General features: G+C 35.9%; 1 protein-coding gene across 1 annotated transcript in view; it reads left to right on the forward strand.

Annotated features, from left to right (window-relative positions):
• The window catches only part of LOC141419803 (uncharacterized), a 632,676-nt gene that overhangs the window by 267,328 nt on the left and 343,112 nt on the right, over positions 1 to 22,236 (forward strand). The window lies entirely within an intron of this gene.

The raw sequence follows: 22,236 nt of genomic DNA on the forward strand, positions 1-22,236 counted from the left end.
ACATACAGGAGGAAGAGAAGACAGAAGGGAATAACATTTATCCAAGCTCAGGGTTTTGTTGCAATGAGGAATTTAGGAAGTATGAAGAGACTTCCTGGAGAGAGTCAGTGTGATGTGAACTCACTGAGGAGTTTAAGAAATACGGGGCTTGGGCAGTGAAGGTGCAATGGGTGTGGACCCTATGTGCTCCCCTCTTCTTCAAGGAGTAAATCCTATAACCTGATATGACTGTAGAAACAGAGGTTCATCCTGTGGCTTCCAGATGGCTCCAGAGCTTCCTCTCTGCTCAAAATGCTTGTTGCCATGTAAAACTGACAAAAGTTCTTTCAGTTCACTTGATTTCTTCAGCCTCTGACCTTACACAGGGTAGCTAACTGCTAGCAAAGTCTGAATGCACTAAGACCATCATGCAAATTGTTAGGGATCTCCAGTTCTTCCCCTCTAGGATAGAACTCAGTGCTAGGTTACTTACCCCACTTGCTGATAAATTTATCATAAGGTCCTAAACTTTAATGCTTCCTGTTCTTTAGGGCACAAATGGGGGAGGGTTGCAAAGGGCTGGAATAAGTGAGTACATATTCAGCCCATACACTGCAAAGCTCCTTGAGTCCAACAGTGGATCACAGTACACAAAAAATGGAAACTTCTATATTAAATGCATACCTAAAGCAAATAACTGAGAGTCAACCAGTCCTCCCTTCCCTCAGACCACATAAAATACCAACTTATAAATCATGAAATGCGAGAGTTTCCATGTAATTTTGTTTGGTTTTGTTTTCATTCTTCCTTTCTTTCTTTATTCTTTGTCTCTTTCTTTCTTTCTTTCTTTTTCTTTTTAAATTCTTCTTCTTGGCAGTATTGGTGTTTGAACTCAGTGACATTTTCTTGCTAAACAGTCACTCACAACTTGAGCCACACCCCCAGCCCTCTAGGGATGCTGGGACTGGGTCATTGACATGATCACATGATGAATGTGTGGATAACAAGCTACACACCATGTCCAGTGGTGTGAAACAGTACCTAACCCTACACTACCAAGTCTTGACAAAAAAATTGAGAGTACTTCAACAAAAAGAATTCATAGGATGACAACCTTAAACCAATGACTTGGCCTTAGATGCATAAATCACAATGAAGAAACACAATTAATATGAAAAAACAAGCAACTTGACTCCTCCAAAAATCATAGTTCCATAATAATGGACTCTAATGACTGAGAAGTACATAAAACATCAAAAAAATTAAAAGAATGATTATAAGTATGATATAATTTTGATAGGTCATATCAAAATTAAAAGGTACCAATAAATACTTCAAAGAATACAAACAGTTGAATGAACTAAAGAAGATAATGAAAACATTCAATTAAAGCATAGAATGCATGAGAAAATTAAATTGAAATTCTGGAAATTCTGGTAGGTCACTCATATGAGTTACCATATGTAATGTCATAAACAGCACTCGCCAAAGTCAAATATGCATCCAAGAACCAAGCTCCTGAGCACTCTTGACCTATTGTGTCCCATACTTGCATTCCTACTGTTCCATCCTCCATGTTCATGGTGTTTGATAAAATGTCAGTGTAACTTTTGCCAGAGTGGTGTTTTCAAAACTGTCATACATGAATCTGATAATCAAGGTGGCCTTGCTGGGAAGGAGATGCTTTTGGAAGCATGGGTGCATTTCAGCTTGCAGGGCCAGTGGATTCCTTCAGCAGAATCCTGTGAAAATATTGGCATGAAAAAGACAGAAGATGATATTTTCTGGAATGAGTATGGTAAGGCTGGATTGAAAGATTTAGGTCATCATCCCTCAGCTCACCATTTTTCCCTACAGGACACTCATGGTCCCTTCTGCTTGCTGAAACCACATCTTTAGCATCTCGTGTATATGACACAACATAGACCTCTACCTGTCTTGTGATCATTTTCATTTCATAATTCCTGGTGAATTATAGTTTTGTGTCCTCAACGAGCTGAAAAAGTTATTGAACAGAGGAATCATTTGAGTTTTCCCAAAACTGATCTTTCAGAGCATAGAATAGGATTAGCTTCATAAATATGAGTGAAAAGATTTACTACCTAGACACTGTGACCTCAAAGTTAGTATTCTGTAAGTTGTTATGTCACAGACCTGCCATTTGTTGACAAACAAACTCCATAATAAACAAGTTGACATTAGACACTCTGGGAAAGCAGGACTGATGCTGCCCCACAATCAATAGGAGCCCAGAGGTGTGGGAGCTCTCTTCCTGGCTTTCATTGCTTACATGATTTTTCTGAAATAAAGTTCACAATGGGCCATATCTCTTTGGGCAATTTCTGGAATATATTCTATTTTACTTTGTGATACTAACTCACCACATTTTGACTATGACAACCTTTGCACCAATATTCTTGGAGTGGACACAGAAATTCAGGTCAACAGTGGGCCATGATGTCTGACAGAACAAAAATGGCAACTCTGAGGATGTATCAACCAACTGTGCAGTAAGAATGACTTGGCCTGTAAATTTGCATTGGAATGGCAAAAGGATACAATGAAGGATCATCTCTGATATTAAGTTCAGAAGGATGGGAGGTGTCCCTTAGTGAATTGGAAGGCAGAAGGAGGGAAAGAGGATTAAAATTTTAATGCTGTTTGAAGGAGTCCTCAGAAATGAGCAGGTTACCTAGAAGATCAAAACTGTACATATTGGTTTAACTTGTGCATAGTATGTTTCTAAGCCAATGACACATTGAATGAGACTATATATTGCAATGGGGTCATTTGTTGTTACTCTTCATTGTTGTGGCATATGGGATCCAATATGTAAAGCAGAAAGGGAAGTGAACCACACAGCCAAGCAAAACTGTGAGTTCCTGGTTGCTCAGTGTTATATCCTAGTTGTGACTTTTGGCTACACTCAACTACCACGACTTTTGTTCACCTTCTTCCCTATATGCCAGATAGCCCCATCACTCTTGTTAACCTTAGGTCCTCAGCACCACCACTGAGAAGAGCAACAAATTCCTCCATAGCTCAGGGCCAAAGCATATCAGTTCTTGGGCATTATAAACTGAACTTTCCCTGGTTTACGGACCCTGTTCAGAATCGCTCCCATTTATTCTGGTCCCCAAAAGATGCGGCTAGCATTTTGGGACTCACTAAATGTAACATTTCCAGATGGATCATTAAAATTTATTTTCTCTGTAATCCTCAGGGCCTACCTTCTTCCAAACCTACCAGACTAAGGTGCCCTTAGGAACTGTCTTCCTCATCCAACTTGCTTGCGTTGTGAGATGTAGAAGGTGGCAAAGATCTCACTTACACAATACCCAGCCTCCTTTCCTTTGTGTTTGTTTACTATCAGCTCTGACCTGCAGTGCATGGTAAGGATAAGAGAGTCTCTCAAAGACCTGGGCTTGAACAGATATCACAAGCAATTAGATAGAAATAAAATATAAATGGAGGGAGAAGAGCAAACATAGGATTTTGATAGGATTTTGGCTCATTATAAAGAAGAGATAAAGTAAAATATTTGCCAAATATTTCAGTGATTTTTGTAGCCATCACCAGATGAAATATGATGGAGGCTTGCTCTAAAATGATCATGGAGGTGAGGAGTGGTCACACTTGGGATGAATTGGAGGTGTGCTTTTGGTGGTTCTGCTTTTCTTGGTTACAATGTGTGAAGTGCAATGTGTTGATTGTGCACAACCTAGGTGTAACTTGTGCATAGTATGTTTCTATGCATTGACAATTTTTCTTCTGCTTTCTTTTTGTGCTCAGTAAGCTCCAGAAAGAGATTTCTCATTTCCTCTTAGGATTCTTTTGTGTTAGTGTTATTGAACCTAGCACCATTTTTTTTTCGATTTATCTATTTTTTTCTTTTATTATTCATATGTGCATACAAGGCTTGGGTCATTTCTCCCCCCTGCCCCCACCCCCTCCCTTACCACCCACTCCGCCCCCTCCCTCTCCCCCCACCCCCTCAATACCCAGCAGAAACTATTTTGCCCTTATTTCTAATTTTGTTGTAGAGAGAGTATAAGCTATAATAGGAAGGAACAAGGGGTTTTGCTGGTTGAGATAAGGATAGCTATACAGGGAGTTGGCTCACATTGATTTTCTGTGCGTGTGTGTTACCTTCTAGGTTAATTCTTCTTGACCTAACCTTTTCTCTAGTTCCTGGTCCCCTTTTCCTATTGGCCTCAGTTGCTTTTAAGGTATCTGCTTTAGTTTCTCTGCGTTAAGGGCAACAAATGCTAGCTAATTTTTTAGGTGTCTTACCTCTCCTCACTCCTCCCTTGTGTGCTCTCGCTTTTATCATGTGCTCAAAGTCCAATCCCATTGTTGTGTTTGCCCTTGATCTACTGTCCGCACATGAGGGAGAACATACGATTTTTGGTCTTCTGGGCCAGGCTAACCTCACTCAGAATGATGTTCTCCAATTCCATCCATTTACCAGTGAATGATAACATTTCATTCTTCTTCATGGCTGCATAAAATTCCATTGTGTATAGGTACCACATTTTCTTAATCCATTCGTCAGTGGTGGGGCATCTTGGCTGTTTCCATAACTTGGCTATTGTGAATAGTGCTGCAATAAACATGGGTGTGCGGGTGCCTCTGGAGTCACCTGTGTCACAGTCTTTTGGGTATATCCCCAAGAGTGGTATCGCTGGATCAAATGGTAGATTGATGTCTAGCTTTTTAAGTAGCCTCCAAATTTTTTTCCAGAGTGGTTGTACTAGTTTACATTCCCACCAACGGTGTAAGAGGGACTTTTTCCCCGCATCCTCGCCAACACCTGTTGGTGGTGGCGTTGCTGATGATGGCTATTCTAACAGGGGTGAGGTGGAATCTTAGTGCGGTTTTAATTTGCATTTCCTTTATTGCTAGAGATGGTGAGCATTTTTTCTTGTGTATTTTTGGCCATTTGAATTTCTTCTTTTGAGAAAGTTCTGTTTAGTTCACTTGCCCATTTCTTTATTGGTTCATTAGTTTTGGGAAAATTTAGTTTTTTAAGTTCCCTATATATTCTGGTTATCAGTCCTTTGTCTGATGTGTAGCTGGCAAATATTTTCTCCCACTCTGTGGGTGTTCTCTTCAGTTTAGAGACCATTTCTTTTGATGAACAGAAGCTTTTTAGCTTTATGATGTCCCATTTATCTATGCTATCTCTTAGTTGTTGTGCTGCTGGGGTTTCATTCAGAAAGTTCTTACCTATACCTACTAATTCCAGAGTATTTCCTACTCTTTCCTGTATCAACTTTAGAGTTTGTGGTCTGATATTAAGATCCTTGATCCATTTTGAGTTAATCTTGGTATAGGGTGATAAACATGGATGTAGTTTCAGTTTTTTGCAGACTGCTAACCAGTTTTCCCAGCAGTTTTTGTTGAAGAGGCTGCTATTTCTCTATCGTATATTTTTAGCTCCTTTGTCAAAGACAAGTTGGTTATAGTTGTGTGGCTAAATATCTGGGTCCTCTATTCTGTTCCACTGGTCTTCATGTCTGTTTTTGTGCCGGTACCATGCTGTTTTTATTGCTACTGCTTTGTAATATAGTTTGAAGTCAGGTATCGCGATACCTCCAGCATTGTTCTTTTGACTGAGTATTGCCTTGGCTTTTCGTGGCTTCCTGTGTTTCCATATAAATTTCATGGTAGATTTTTCGATCTCTTTAATGAATGTCATTGGAATTTTGATGGGAATTGCATTAAACATGTAGATTACTTTTGGGAGTATCGACATTTTTACCATGTTGATTCTACCAATCCATAAGCATGGGAGATCTCTCCACTTTCTATAGTCTTCCTCAATCTCTTTCTTCAGAAGTGTATAGTTTTCCTTGTAGAGGTCTTTCACATCTTTTGTTAGGTTTACACCTAGGTATTTGATTTTTTTTGAGGCTATTGTAAATGGAATTGTTTTCATGCATTCTTTTTCCGTTTGCTCATTGTTAGTGTATAGAAATGCTAATGATTTTTCTATGTTAATTTTATATCCTGCTACCTTGCTATAGCTATTGATGATGTCTAGAATCTTCTGAGTAGAGTTTTTTGGGTCTTTAAGGTATAGGATCATGTCTTCTGCAAATAGGGATATTTTGACAGTTTCTTTACCTATTTGTATTCCTTTTATTCCTTCTTCTTGCCTAATTGCTCTGGCTAGGAATTCCAGTACTATGTTGAATAGGAGTGGTGATAGTGGGCATCCTTGTCTGGTTCCTGATTTTAGAGGGAATGGTTTCAGTTTTTCTCCATTAAGTATAATGCTGGCTGTAGGTTTGTCATATATAGCTTTTATAATGTTGAGGTAGTTTCCTTCTATTCCTAGTTTTCTTAGAGCTTTTAGCATGAAATGGTGTTGGATCTTATCAAAGACTTTTTCTGCATCTATTGAGATGATCAAGTGGATTTGTCTTTGCTTCTGTTAATTTGGTTTATTACATTTATTGATTTTCGTATGTCGAACCACCCCTGCATCCCTGGGATGAAGCCTACTTGGTCGTGGTGAATAATCTTTTTGATGTGTTGTTGAATTCAGTTTGCCATTATTTTGTTGAGGATTTTTGCGTCAATGTTCATTAAGGAGATTGGCCTATAGTTCTCCTTTTTGGAGGTGTCTTTGCCTGGTTTTGGGATAAGTGTAATAGTGGCTTCATAAAATGTGTTTGGCAGTTTTCCTTCCCTTTCTATTTTGTGGAACAGTTTAAGGAGGGTTGGTATCAGTTCTTTAAAGGTTGATAGAATTCAGCAGAGAATCCATCAGGTCCGGCACTTTTCTTTTTGGGGAGACTCTTGATTGCTGCTTCAATTTCATTTTGTGTTATAGATGTATTCAGGTAATTAATTTCCTCTTGGTTCAGTTTTGGATGGTCATATGTATCTAGAAATCTGTCCATTTCTTTAAGATTTTCAAATTTATTTGAATATAGCTTCTCAAAGTAGTCTCTGATGATTTCCTGGACTTCCCATGGAGCTTGTTGTTATCTCCCCTTTTGCATTCCTGATTCTACTAATTTGGGTTTTTTATCTCCTCATTTTAGTCAGGTTTGCCAAAGGTCTATCATTCTTGTTTATTTTTTCAAAGAACCAACTTTTTGTTTCATTAATTCTTTGTATGGGTTTTTTGGTTTCTATTTCATTGATTTCAGCTCTTATTTTTATTATTTCTCTCCTTCTATTTGTTTTGGGATTTGCTTATTCTTGTTTTTCTAGGAGTTTGAGATGTATCATTAGGTCATTGATTTGGGATCTTTCAGTCTTTTTAATATATGCACTCATGGCTATAAACTTTCCTCTCAGGACTGCCTTAGCTGTGTCCCATAGGTTCTGGTAGGTTGTGTTTTCATTTTCCTTGACATCCAGGAACTTTTTAATTTCCTCTTTTATTTCATCAATGATCCATTCTTCATTAAGTAATGAGTTATTTAGTTTCCAGCTGTTTGCATGTTTTTTGTCTTTACTTTTGTTGAGTTCTACTTTTACTGCATTGTGATCAGATAGTATGCACGGTATAATTTCTATTTTCTTATATTTGCTGAGACTTGGTTTGTGCCCTAGGATATGACCTATTTTGGAGAAGGTTCCATGGGCTGTTGAGAAGAATGTATATTGTGTAGAAGTTGGATGAACTGTTCTGTAGACATCATCTAGGTCCATTTAATCTATTGCATATTATAGATCTTGGATTTCTTTATTGATTTTTGATTGCATGACCTATCTATTGATGATAATGGGGTGTTAAAGTCTCCCACAACCACTGTGTTGGCGTTTATATATGCTTTTAGGTCTTTCGGGGTATGTTTGATGAAATTGGGTGCCTTGACATTGGGTGCATACAGGTTGATAATTATTATTTCCTTTTGATCTATTTCCCCTTTTATTAGTATGAAATGTCCTTCTTTATCTCATTTGATCAATGTAGGTTTGGAGTCTACTTTGTCAGAGATAAGTATTGCTACTCCTGCCTGTTTTGGGGGGCCATTGGCTTGGTAAATCTTCTTCCAGCCTTTCATCCTAAGCCTATGCTTATTTCTGTTGATGAGATGGGTCTCCTGTAAGCAACAAATTGTTGGATCTTCCTTTTTAATCCATTTCATCAAGCAGTGCCTTTTGATGGGTGAATTAAGTCCGTTAACATTAAGCGTTAGTACTGATAGGTATGTGGTGATTCCTGTCATTTAGTTGTCTTAGTTGTTTGCAGGTTTGATTGTGTGTACCTAAGTTGAGGTTACTCTCTACTGTCTTGCTTTTTCTTTTCCTATGGTTTGGTGCTGCCTGTCTTTTCATGGTTAAGTTGGGTTTCACTTTCTGTGTGCAGAATCCCTTGAAGATTCCTTTGTAGTGGTGGCTTTGTGGTGACATTTTGTTTTTCTTTCTGCTTATCATGGAAGACTTTTATTGCTCCATCTATTTTGAATGATAGTTTTGCTGGGTAGAGTATCCTGGGGTTGAAGTTGTTTTCATTCAGTGCCTGGAAGACCTCACCCCACACTCTTCTTGCTTTTAATGTTTCTGTTGAGAAGTCTGCTGTGATTTTCATGGGTTTACCTTTGTATGTTATTTGTTTTTTTCTCTCTTACAGCCTTCAACATTCCTTCCTTAGTTTCTGAACTTGTTGTTTTAATGGTGATATGTCGTGGGGTAGTTCTATTTTGATCTGGTCTGTTTGGTGTCCTGGAGGCCTCTTGCATCTGTATGGGTATATCTTTCTCTAGATTTGGGAAAGTTTCCGTTATTATTTTGTTGAATATATTACACATTCCCTTAGCTTGCACCTCTTCTCCTTCTTCGATGCCCATGATTCTCAGGTTTGGTCTTTTGGTGGAGTCAGTGAGTTCTTGCATTTTCTTTTCACAGGTCTTCAGTTGTTTAATTAATTGTTCTTTTGTTTTTCCTTTAATTACCATTTCTTCTTCGAGTTCTGAGATTCTGTCTTCTGTTTGTTCTATTCTGCTGGATTGGCCTTCCATTTTGTTTTGCAGTTCTGTTTCGTTCTTTTTTTCTGAGGTTTTCCATATCCTGGCTGTTTTCCTCTTTAATGTTGTCTATTTTTGTCCTGAGTTCATTTATCTGTTTATTCTCGTGTTTTCTCTTTCACTTTGGTGTTTATACAGTGCTTCTATGGTTTCCTTTATTTCTTCTTTTGTTTTTTCAAATTCTCTATTTTTGTTGTCTTGGAATTTCTTGAGTGTCTCCTGTACATTTTGGTTGACTCTATCCAGTATCATCTCTATGAAATTCTCATTGAGTACTTGTAGTATGTCTTCTTTTAAATTATTCTTGTGGGCTTCATTGGGTCCTTTGGCATAGTTTATCTTCATTTTTTTGGAGTCTGGATCTGAGTACCTGTTTTCTTCATTCCCCTCTGGTTCCTGTACTAACTTTTTTGCTGTGGGGAAACTGGTTTCCCTGTTTTTTCTGTCTTCCCATCATTGTCTTTGGTGTTGTTACTGTCCCTGTACTGCGTGCAATTAAGTATTTCCTAGCTTGTAATAATAACAATGGTAATATTTAGAATGGCAGGGTGAGCTGAGATGGAAAGCAAGAAGTTAAAGAAATGCGAAAAACAAATACACAGACTGGAGGGAGAAAACAGAACAAGGTGTCAGACAAGATTTCAAAGGTATAAACAGGGAGCTTTAGTGTACTAATCGACAGTAAGCTGAACAGACATTAGAGAGTCAGAGAGAGGATTGAAAATCAAAAATAAAAAAATAAAGGTAAGAATAAAAATAAAAAATAAGTAAATGAAAGAAAAATCTATTTATAAAAATGTATTAAAATTAAATGAAAAAATAGAAAATTTAAAAAAACCAAAAACCCAAGAAACCTCCAAGTTCAAATGCAGTGAAGTCTCAGTCTCCAATCCTGGAGATGGTGCCTCAGATGTTGTTCTGTAGTTGTCTCATCAAAGGGGATACATAAAGAAGAACAAAACTACCCACACACGCACAAAAAGAACCCCACCAAGTGTCCCAAGTTCAAATGCAATACAGTTTCAGTAAGTTTTTCAGCTTGCAGGTGTAATTTGGTTGTTCTCTCATCAAAGGTAGAGAGACAAAGAAAAAAAAAGAGTCTGGAGACAGTTCTGAGAATGGTATCTGCAACTGTGGCTTCATTGCCTGCTGCTGTCAGCCTGCTGTTGCTGGAGGCATTATTTATGCAGATCTCTGGGGTGAGCTTAGCACTCACCTGGTCCCGCAGGCTTTGTTTGCTCAGATTTCTCCGTGCATGAGCCTCTGCTACAAGCTTTCCCCTTTCCAAGCACCGGGAAACGTGACACTGCACCTGCATTCTCAGGCCTGTGTGTTTATTTACAGTTCATGTGGGAGGTGGGTCTTCCCCCCTCTCCTGTGAAGTTTTCCTCCCACCTCCTCTTTCACAAGCTTTCCTGCTCCTGATTACTGGGTGGTGCTGCTGCTCCTGCCAGCTGCCATGTTTGTTTACAGCTCACATGGGAAGTGAGTCTTCCCTCCTCTCCTGTGGAGTTTTCCTCCCTCCGCCACTCTCACAAGCTTTCCCACTCCTGGTTGCTGGGCACGCACTCCCGCTCCTGCCAGCGGCTCTCTGGCCTGCCTGGCTTGTTTAGTTACAGTCCCGGGAAGGATTCCCTTCCCCCAATCTTTGGCGCTCAGTGCGCCCCACCCTCTTTCCTACGTGTCTTATTTGTTCTTATTGCTTATTACTCAGTTTCTCTTTTTTTTCCCTGGGTGGAGGTCAGTCTGTCCAGGGGGCTATGCTGCTCTGGCCCAGGCTTGTCTGTGGGAGTACCGCGGTACCGCAAAGCTCACCTGGTCCACGTCTTCCCAAGCCATCTGGGCGCCAGCGACTGGCGGCCGGGGGGCCCTCCTGGTTTCTCCATTTAACGTGAAGTGGAGATTCTCTGCGCCAGTTGGAGGTGTGGAGGGGTCAAAGTTATGCCTTTTCTCAGTGATTATGCCTGCAAAATGTGTCTCTGGCATCTCTCCAAGATTTCACTATAGGAGGCTCGCTTTCTGCTTCCTCCCTCTAGCCACCATCTTGGAATCCCCCCAAACCTAGCACCATTTAAAAATTATTTTCAGAAGGAAAGAAAATATTCTAAAGTAATGTAATTAAAAACAGCTATTTAGATAAAGCAGTCAATACTAAATATCATAAAGCAGACACAAAATATTTTATATACATATAGATGTCATATAATGACATCTTACTTCTATAATACAAGAAAATATGGTTAGAAAGCATTAGTTGAGACTTCACTTTTCCAGCAGAGGGCCTAAAAGATGGCACGACACAGCTCTGCAAAGAAATGTACTTCGTTAGATAGATTTCTTTTCATTAGTGACATCAAGCTAAGTACTCACTCTCTTCATGAGCCTCAGGTGAAAAATGTTTTCAATACCGTCAGTAAAACAGTCCAAAACAAAAAGCACAGCTGTTGAATTCATACATAGATGACAGAAGAAAAGCAAAACTGGTTTTTCACCAATTTTGTTATGTTTGAATGGTGAGAGCTCCATGGAAGAAATGAGCATGCAAGTAGTGTTTCAAACCTTCAGACTACCACACACAGTATTACAAACAGAAACAGTAGCCAAGCATTGTTCACTTGGATGTTTTCAAGAATGCTGCTATTAATACTTAATTGTCTGCCCACTCTTCCAAGAAGAAGGGGATATCAGTTACTACATTTATATTGTGCTCAATCCAGCCACAATACCATAAAAATGCCAAGCTGTGATTTTCTTTAGCCATGTGTACTTTTTTTATATATTGACTTTGCCTTTTGTTTTCTTAAAATTTTGTCTCTATCTTTCTGAAAAGAGGTGACCTATGTGTGCCACTACCTCAACTTGTTATACAAAGGCCTCTGTCTATGATATGTAATTTTGTCTTATTTTCTTAGCTCAATTCATAATATGGAATATCCATCTAAGAAATGGGAGGCTTTTATGATAGTTTAGGGAGACATTGTGGCATGATCCTCCAAGTCCATTTCTCAGTGTCTTGGTTCCAGGTTGGGTTGGAACTTCATTTCCTAATAGAATATGTTGAAATCAACCTGCACCAGTTCTTCAGTCCAGACATCAAGTGGCCTTGTAACCCCAACCTCCAACTCTTGGAATGTGAGAAAGTTGGTGTAGCTAACCATAGGAAGAAAGGCCACATGGAGGAGATGGACTTACCTAGGAAATAGCCCTTACCAAGTGCAACAAGGGCAGATGTCTCCTACTTGGCCCTTCAGTCCAGCTAACCCTGGGTTAACCCTGGGTGCAACTGCCTGAGCAAAACCAGATAAAGTATCAGAGAAACCAACCACCCAACACAATGAATCATGAAGACAAAAGTGAGTTGTCCTTCAACTATTTTAAATTTTAGGATGCTTTTTTTTTTGCTGTCAGAGAGTAAGGAAACAATAACAAATAAATCTGCATAAATCTGTTATATGGACTAGAGCAAATAAATACAGCCTGAGTAAAGAAACAATACTGAGGATTTAAAATAGAAAAGTATCTTCAAAGCCGAAAAAGACATATCTATTTGTTTACTTGAGATAGACTGTAACTATGTAGTCAAGGCTGGTGAGAACTCACTAAGTAGCCCAGGCTGCTTTGGACTCCTGATTCCCCTGCCTCAATTTCTGAGTGCTGGGATTATAGGCCTGAGCCTCCATATCCAGTACATATTAGCATGTCCACATGCTGAAAAGGTTGTGAAACTGAATGACTTGTTAAAAAGGGATTATAATAGATCACATTGGTATTACTTACTGAAGATATATCTGTATTTATTATACTGAAATTCCTCAATCAAATATGTATTTTCTTAGTGAAAACAGAATAATCACTACTTTCAAATGCCTACTAATTGGAATTTTAAAGCCATTTCTGCGTTTTAGACCAGAAATTGCATGTGAGACACTGCCTTTGTACTTCAGGAATACTATCCCAGTAGGTGTCTTTAAAGACATCAAATTGACAAAAATAATAGTTTCTGATTCACCAATTTTGACCCCTACTTCACACTTAACATCAATGTAAAGTGTAATCAGATGTTCTTTGTGGAACATTTATTGTTGTTTTATTAAAAGGTGGAGCTGTATATCTATAGATAGCTATCTATACATGTGCATCATTGATATCAAGCATTAAATCAAAAGAATGCCTGAAATTTGAGCAAGAAATCTCACGTACAATCATTTTTCTTCCAAATCAGTAATATTTTCTGCTTGCAAAATTTGTTCTTTTTACTTGTCTTTACCTGAGCCAAGTTTCATCAATTTGTAATTATTTTCCCATTGTGTACATTTTAATAAGTACAAAACTGATCCAAGGATGACAATATTGTTAATTTTAAGATTGCTACTGGGTCATTAGTATTTTAAAGTGTTGAATCCTCTTATGTAAAAGGCATAAGTTATCATAGATGGAGGTAATCTGGGATCAGGCTGGTGAGAGAAATTTTTCCTAAAGTATGTAAAGGAAATCCACACTCTCTGATGAATTTTTATCTAAAACATTGTTGACTTGAATGCATTTTAAAATACTACTTTGTTTCTATAACAATGCATGAATTTTCCATTTGGTTTCTGAATACAATATGGAAGTAATATTGTTAATTATTTTAATAAGGAAAGAATAACAAATACCAAGGTTGTACATATATTGTGTTTGTCCAGTAATGAGGAAATATCTTCCCAAGTAGAAATTTGAATCTTCATCCCCAAGAACATATGAGAAATAGTTGTATAGGACATCATGAGGAAAATAAATTCAGAGGTATAAGGTTATATACAATATTTTAAATTAATATATTCAATTTATATATACACTATATAATAAGGAAAATAAATGTTTTACATATGTCACTTTGTATACATGGCATTATGGCCCATTTAGACTAAGTCTTATATATTGACAATACTTTAGACTCTGATGATTTATGATAACTGGCTCAAGGAGTGATTAAATCCTTAACACAAACAAGCGTTTCTCCTTTGAAGAATCATGTTTTTTTTCTCATTGTTCACAAATTCAGGTGTGTCCATATTCTCAGATTAATCACAGTGATTCTAGAAGTCTGGCTTTTCACAGACTAGTTAGGTATTGCATAAAGAAGATGCCAGGTGATTCTTATGAAATTAAAGTTTGTGTTTCCACAAATCATGATCACATTTAGATTTCTTTGCACTCATTTATACTTATGATAGAGCTTCCAATACCTGTCAGAACATAGGCTTCCAAGCAATGATTACAGACTTGGGTTATGTTTCATCATTTTTATTTTGTCTGCAAGAATGAAGACTTGATTAATCTGACAGATCCCAATTGATTTTATAGAAGAATGTTTCCTGAGAAAACATTTTGAAAAACTTGAAAGGTTGATATTCCTATTCAAAAGTTTTCTACACAACAATCCACTAATTTTCTTTGTGCTTTCTTGTCATTTCCCCCCTCAGCTGTTAGCCAGTTTGCTATGGTTGTGGGATGATATTTTAAATTTCTTATGGCAAGACAAGGTTTTGCCACATTAATTTCAAACTAAAACATCAAAGTATATAATATGTTGTGTCATGGAATTTTTCCTTGGCTTTATAGCTCATTTCTGTTTAGGACTGAGTAATATACCATTATATCACCATAGAGAAGCTTATTTATACATGCACCTACAAAAAGATACCTTCTACCAAGGTCTTAGCAATTACTATTAAAGCTTCTGCAGACATCTGTAAACATGTGCGGGGGTGAATATAGATTTTTAACTCCTTTGCTTAAATTCTGAGGATTGTAATTACTTGATCATATTGTAAGAATATGTTCAGTACTATAAGAACTTGACTATCTGCTGTAGAGTTTGGCATTCCCACCAGCAATAAATGAGAATTGTGTTGCATTATTTCCTCTCCAACATTTGTTATTGTCAGTGTACTAGATTTTGTTCACCCTAATGAGTAGGTAGTGGCATCTTGTTGCTATTTTAACATATGATTCCCTAATGGATTGTGATGTTGAATATCTTTCCACATGTTATAAAAATATATTTCATATGTTTTTTTCCATTTGTATATTTTCTTTGGTAAAGCATTTCTTAAAATCTTTTGCCCATTTTATTATTTTTAAATTTTCTTATGTTGGGAAACTTTGTACATTTTAAAGCACATGTGTCATTTGTAAATATTTTCCCAGTTTGTGTTTTCTTTCCATTGTCTTACAAAAATCAGAAATTTTTAATTCTAATGAAGTCCAGCTTGCAAATATTTTTATACATACTGTCCTCCTCTTACATGTAAAAAGTTATTGGCATAATTACAGTCAAATACGTTTCCTCTTATGTTTTCTTCTAGGAATTTTATAGATTTGTATTTTACATTTCTGCTATGAGTATTTAGTGTTAATTTCTGTGAACATGGTGTGCCTTGATTCATTTTATCATGAGCATCCAGAAGCAGCATCATTTGTTGAAATTACTACCTGTGCCACTTTGGAAAAGATCAGTTTACTATATGAATTTTATTCTTTTTTTGAGGCTCTTGGTTCTGTTCCATTGATCAAGCTGTCTGTATTATCATCAATGACATACTGTCTTGACAACTGTAGCTCTATTTTAAATTATGAAGTTGAGTTACATTCCTCTGACTTACTTTCCCTCAAAATTGAGATAGTTAGTCTCAGTCAGTTTCCTTCTGATATAAATTTTAGAGTCAGTTTGAAAATAGTCACAAAAACAAGTTGCTGATACTTTTATAGTGAATAGATAGAGCAATGTCATCTTGACAATATTGACTATTCCTATCCACGAACATGGACTATCTTTCCCTTGTGGAGTTATTTGATATCTTTCATTAGAGAGCTGTAATTTTATTCATAGACACTTTGTGTATATTTCATTTAATATATATCTAAGAATTTCAATTTGGGGGATGCTAATGTGAATGCTATCAATGTTTTTATCTTTAATTGGATCAAACTGAAATACAATTGTTTACTTCTGATATGTAGGAGAACTTTATTTTTAATCTTAATCACTCTCTACTTCTCTTTTTCTCTTCATATAGCTCCATATTTTTGAAATCACATTTTTTCTTTCTTCCTGCAATTCTCCATTTAACATTTCTTGCAGGACATATGTACTGGTAACAAATTTGTAAACATTTTGATAGTGTGATAAAATCTTTATTCTCTTTCAATTTTGGAGCATAATTTTCAGAGAACAGAATTCTACATGGTGAGGTTTTTCTTATCCCAGCACATTTTGTATTTCACTCCATTTGTTCTTATTTGCATGGGTTTTGAGGGAAGTCAGATACAATTTTTGTATTTGTTTTTTTATACATAAGATATTTCCTTTCCTCTTGACTTCTATCAAGGTATTCTTGCTTTGATTTCCTGAAGTTTGAATATGATTTGCTGTAGTATAGGTTTTCAGGTTTTGCATAATATTTTCAGATGCCTTTATTCAGCTTTGAGTTTTCTCAGCTTCCTCAAATCTTCTTTGGGATTTTTGGAAATTATCAATCATTACTGTTCAAATATTGCCTCTGTTCAGTTCTGCTCTTCTTCTTCATTCACATTATTCACTGAAAATACATAGGTAATTTTCCAATAGTACTTTGATATTCTGCTCTATTTTGTCAGTCTTTTTTTTCTCCTGCCTTTTCATTTTGTAGATTGTTCTTTACACTTTCTCAGGTTCAGAGATTATTTTCTGAGCATTGTCTTGTGAACTCATGGAACCATGAAAGATACTTTTATTTATGTTCTACTCTTCTAAATCTTACACATTGCATATCATTTTTCTTAAAATTCTTATCCATCTGCTTACTTACACTGTCCATCTCTTGTTTCATGCTCTATAGCTTTCCACTGAGACCCAGAAAATACTAATTTATATACATTTAGCTTCATACTTAACAATCCCCAAACCCTTTAATATCATGCTGCTTCTGATGCTTGTTCTGTCCCTTCACATTTTGTTTTTTGTTTAAAGATGCATATGCTATGCTAAGTAAAATTCTTCAGTTCATAGGTTTTTATTAGTGTAATAGTAAAGACTTTGGGAGGGAAATGTGCTTCTATTGTTAGGTCTCAAACTTTTGTTGACCTTGTGCCATGGACTGATTGTAAACATGTTTTTGATTTATTTTAGCAGTACTGGGGTTTGAACTCAGTGCCTCATGCTTGATAGTCAGGTGATACACTACATGAGCCACTCCATCAACCGTGCCTGGGAACTTGTGACTGATTATTGTGGATACACATTCATGTCAATGTTAAGTATAGCCATTGCCAAGAAACTTAATAAATATTTCAAAATACAAATAATAACTTAAGAAAAGGTCTTGGGTTGTGACTTAAGTGGTAGAGCACTTGTAAAGCAGGTGTAAACCCCTGAGTTCAATCCCCAATACCACCAAAACAAAATAAATAGAAAAATTAATTAACCAGCTAAATTCTCCTATTCAGCAAATGTGGAATGGATGCAGAAAGACTTCAAATGTTCTATTTGAAAAAAAGGGTGTGATAAAATAAAAATTAATTAGACCCAAGGGAAAACAAGTATGAATATTAAGGAGATGGTCAATGAAGTAGCCATAGATCAAAACAAAATTCATTAAGCCTTGTAACTGTACTAATATAAAGTCAATGGAATTTATAAAAAGGCAAGTGATAAAAGTCATTAAAATACTAAGAAGATTTAGGATCATGTAGAAAAATATGTTTTTTAATTGTGATTAAAAGTATAACATCACTGGGATCCCATTGCAGAGACCAAGAGGATCATGGTTCAAAGCCAGCCCAGGGAAACAGTTTCTAAGACCCTATCACGAAAATATCCAACACAAAACAGGGCTGGTCAAATGGTTAATGTTGTAGAGCACCTGCACAATAATCATGAGACCCTGAGTTCAAACCAGTACTGACAAAATAAGTATAACCTAGAGAATTTTAAATTAAACTCTACAGTGATAGTGGAAATAGCATTTGTAAATAATGTCATATTGTATTCTTTGAAGCAGTATTACTGTATTAGTTTGCTTCATATAGTGCAGTGAAATACCTGATACAATTAGCTCCCCTCCCCACTCAAGATACAGTTTCCTTGAGTAGCTCATGCTGGCCTGGAATTTTCAATCCTCCTGCCTCCTTCTCCCAACTGCTGGTATTACAGATATGCACCACCATGCCACACTCACAACTTTTCACAGAGAGTTCTGGAGTTTTCAGTTCATGACTGAGTGACCCCATGATTTGGGGCCTTGGTGAGGATTCAGATGGCACGTGGCAGATCAAACTGGTTACAACACTAAGACAGAAAGTAGATAGAGATTGAGTGATTGGGGTCACACAGTTCCCCTCCATGCCACACTTACAAAGTGTGTTAGACCCACACTTTGGGTCTAAAGACCTGTTAGACCCACACCTTAAAAATCCATAACACCAACTAATATGGCCACCCACAGTCCAAGCCTGGTGAAATATGTTTAAAAAATTAAGGATATCAAATAACCAAACAATGGCTATCATAATTCTTCATGAAGCCATCCAAAGTGGTGTAAAGCATAACTGGATACAAGTTTAACATTGACTATACAATATAGAGCTATTATTTCATAGTAATAATAGCCAATGTGCTAATCATACATTTACAATGTTAAAAACTTCAGATTTCCAGCATTGTGTTCCTTATAGACAGAGGCACTAGAAACCATTTTTATTCTGAGGTAAGTTTGACTTTCAAACTATACATTAATATTATAATATTTCAAACTCTAATCATTAAAATTTCATCTATTGGGATTTTGTGGATTAATATGATTTGAATATTTATTTTGAATATATCTATTCAACTGGAATGAGTAATTTTAGTACTTTGTAAATTTTAGTACATAATGGATATCTTAAGGAATTATCTATTAACATAGTTTGAAATTAGTGTATGTTATTAATGGAATAATCAAAATGATTGTAGACTGATACAGGATTCATTGCAACTTCACTGTGTGTCTAATCAGTGATATTTCATTTACCAATTACCCACTTTGTCTTGAATTAAATGTAGAAGGAAATGAGAAGCTCATATGTAATAGAAACAACTAAGTAGAATGTTAAAAAGATGGGATTGATGAAGTGATACAGAGAAAAAACATACCAGGAGAACTTCTGGTGTATTATACAGCAAATGTTTCCAAGCCACATGAAACTTATTTTCAGAGATGAAAATTAAGGCCATAGCCACATACACACAAGCATATAGGCACACAGATGTGTGCAATTGATAGACATTAGATCTTTCAAAGTAGTATATCTGCTAATGAAGAAAGGTGAAAATTGACAATTTGCAATGAGCAAACCATACATGCTACTTCACAACAATCTCTTCGAATTCTTTTCTTGTCAATTTATTTTTTATTGTTGTATTGGGGGTACATTGTGACATTTACAAAAGTTCTTACAATATTTCATAACTGAGTTAACACCCTCCATCATTCTCCTTTGTCCTGGAAGTATTACTGGAATACTTTCTACAGGTCTCATTTTTCCATTTTCATACACAACTACATAATATTTCCATGATATTCACCCTACTACATGCTTTCCTTATACCCTCTTACCTCACACTGGTGCCAATCCCCAGCAGAACCTGTTTTACCTTCCTATTTTTTTCTTCTCTATTTTTGTAAGTATAAGATAGCTATACAGAGAGTTTCACTGTGACATATCCACATATTTGTGTATTATAACTCAAACTGATTCATATCCTCTGTTTTCCCCATTTCTACCTTAGTCTCATTCTTACGGTGATTTCACATTCATTCTTGTATAGAAAGTACATCAACCACATTCACTTTAACTTCCTGCCTCTCTCATATGTGACCTCCCCTTAGCATGACCTGTTTTTCATAATACTGTTATATTTGTATTGGGCCTGTATTCTACATATGAAAGTTACATTTTTAGCAAGGAACTATAATGCTTTTCCTTTGATATAGATTATTTTCTATTGAATGACCAGAGTTTAACTGTAGTGTTCAATTTATCTTAAGGGTGTACAAAAGTAACAGAGAAAAAAGTAAGGAAGGGAATAAAGAAGGAAGGAGGATAGAAAGAAGGAGGGAAGGAAGGAAAGAGGGTTGGAAAAAAGGAGAGATGGAAGGAAGGAGGGAGGGAAGGAAGGAAAGAAAAAGGAAAACGATGGAAAATAAAAAGAAAGAAACAAGATGGCAAGTCTGACTCAGTGTTTACCTGTAAGGGATCTTTAGTTGTGTGACTGTCATTTTACCTGAATAATATTGTAATTCATTTAGACTAATTACTTTGCATTTTAAAAGCAATAACAATATAAATGAGAGTTTTAATTGTTAATATGTCAACAAGTAATACAATTATAGCATGAACCAATAGCTTTTATGTCCTTAAGTAGTTACTACATTCAATAAAGTAGTTAATATAATTTAGACATCACAATATCTTCATCTTTAAATAACTGAGATCTTTATTTTAAAAATGCAAGTGTATTTCTAGTCACAGTAAACTAACTAAATGAACAATATTGTCTGGTTTTATGTTTTGCACAAAAGAGACTCTCATATTGATAATGTCTTGTGAAGATATTAACATAGAATAAAAGCATAAGTATTGAGGACTGAAATCCTATTAACCTCAGATAAACACTAAGGGTGCATAGAAGTTGTACTTCAACTAGATATCCAAGTAGAGAAAAGGACAGTGGATAAGAAACCCCAGCTGCCTTTCCTTCATATTCTGCCTCTTATTACTAAGTGAATTTAACCCATCACCAATTATCTCTTCAAAGCTAACACTTGGAAAGTGGGGAAAGGTAGTGTATAGATCAGTGCTTTTCTATTGGGAAATTTTTGCACTACCATGGGACATTTTGCAATAACAAAAGACTTTTTTGCTGTCACAACACGAGGAAGGTGTTCAGGGTTGGTGAACCTGGCATTTAATGGAACCATATTACTAATTGTGATGGATGTTCTATCATGCATGAAATAGCCACACAAAACAAAAAATTTTCCACAAAAAAATGGCAGTAATGTTAAAACTGAGAGACTTTGGCATAGTTGGCTTTATGGTTTGTTTATCTATGATTTCAGGATGAACTCCTTAGATTTAATTTTGTAGCCCAAACTTCAAGGTTCAATGAAGGGCTACTCTATCAATTATGAATTATATTTATTTCAAAGAAAAGTCTGATGATTACTACTAGCTGTAAAGTGGAACATTTCTATCAGAACATGTCTATAAACTAATTGGTTAATTCCCCTTTGAAGTTATTATGTTAACATTAATTCTTCCATTTTTTAAATTCTATCAGAGATAGAACTCTGTTATATATCCAATGCTTATGACATTTATTTAGACAGTCTTATTGTGTTAAGTATATTTTATAAACTTGCTACTAGATTGTAATAAAATGACAATGCATAATGCATATGTATCCACTAAAAATGACACATAAAGTATTAAAGTGGATGCACTTTACACACATATATACAAAACCCACTTACATTGTTATTTTATAGACCAGCAATTTAACACTGTAATTTGAAAAATATGTATTTTGTATTGATTAAGGATATATAAAACTTTCATTAGACTTTTTATACTAATATAATAATCATATAAATGTATATAATATATACTTATATAACCTCATCTCTCTCTGTTCTCAAAATACATGGATTTGTATTCTTTAAAAGAAGTACAGTTTTATTAAAGTTATATTCGTATTTCATGTTTCCATTTAGATACCTTGCAGAATTTCAAGTTGGAAGTATGATCTGTCACTATTTCCTTTATTGAAATCCTAAATTTTTAAATCTTGTTAAGCCCATCAGGAAAAGGTCAAAAATTCTCACTCATTTCTGAGGCAATATTTATAATAAAGCATTAATTCCCTAACTCAAAAAAACCCCCAAATATAGGATGTGAAATAGCTCATGATGGGAATTTAATGTACAAACCATCACATATGTTACTACATTTGTTCATTTTCAGCATTTTCCAAAGTTGTAGCTCCTTTGAATGAGAGTTACTAATTTATTAATCTCTGGTAAAGCACAGCCATTTACTTGAACAAATGAAGGAGTCAGCCTCGCTCATTTTCATGGGTGAATGACTGAAGAAATTTCATACACACTTCAATGCTCCTCAATTCAGAATCCATACTTACAAAAACAAATTGACAGTCTTAAAAATAAGAAACCAATCAATTATGTACATTAAATTATTTACA

Source organism: Castor canadensis, chromosome X (assembly GCF_047511655.1).
Source record: "Castor canadensis chromosome X, mCasCan1.hap1v2, whole genome shotgun sequence".
Classification (NCBI taxonomy): Eukaryota; Metazoa; Chordata; class Mammalia; order Rodentia; family Castoridae; genus Castor; species Castor canadensis.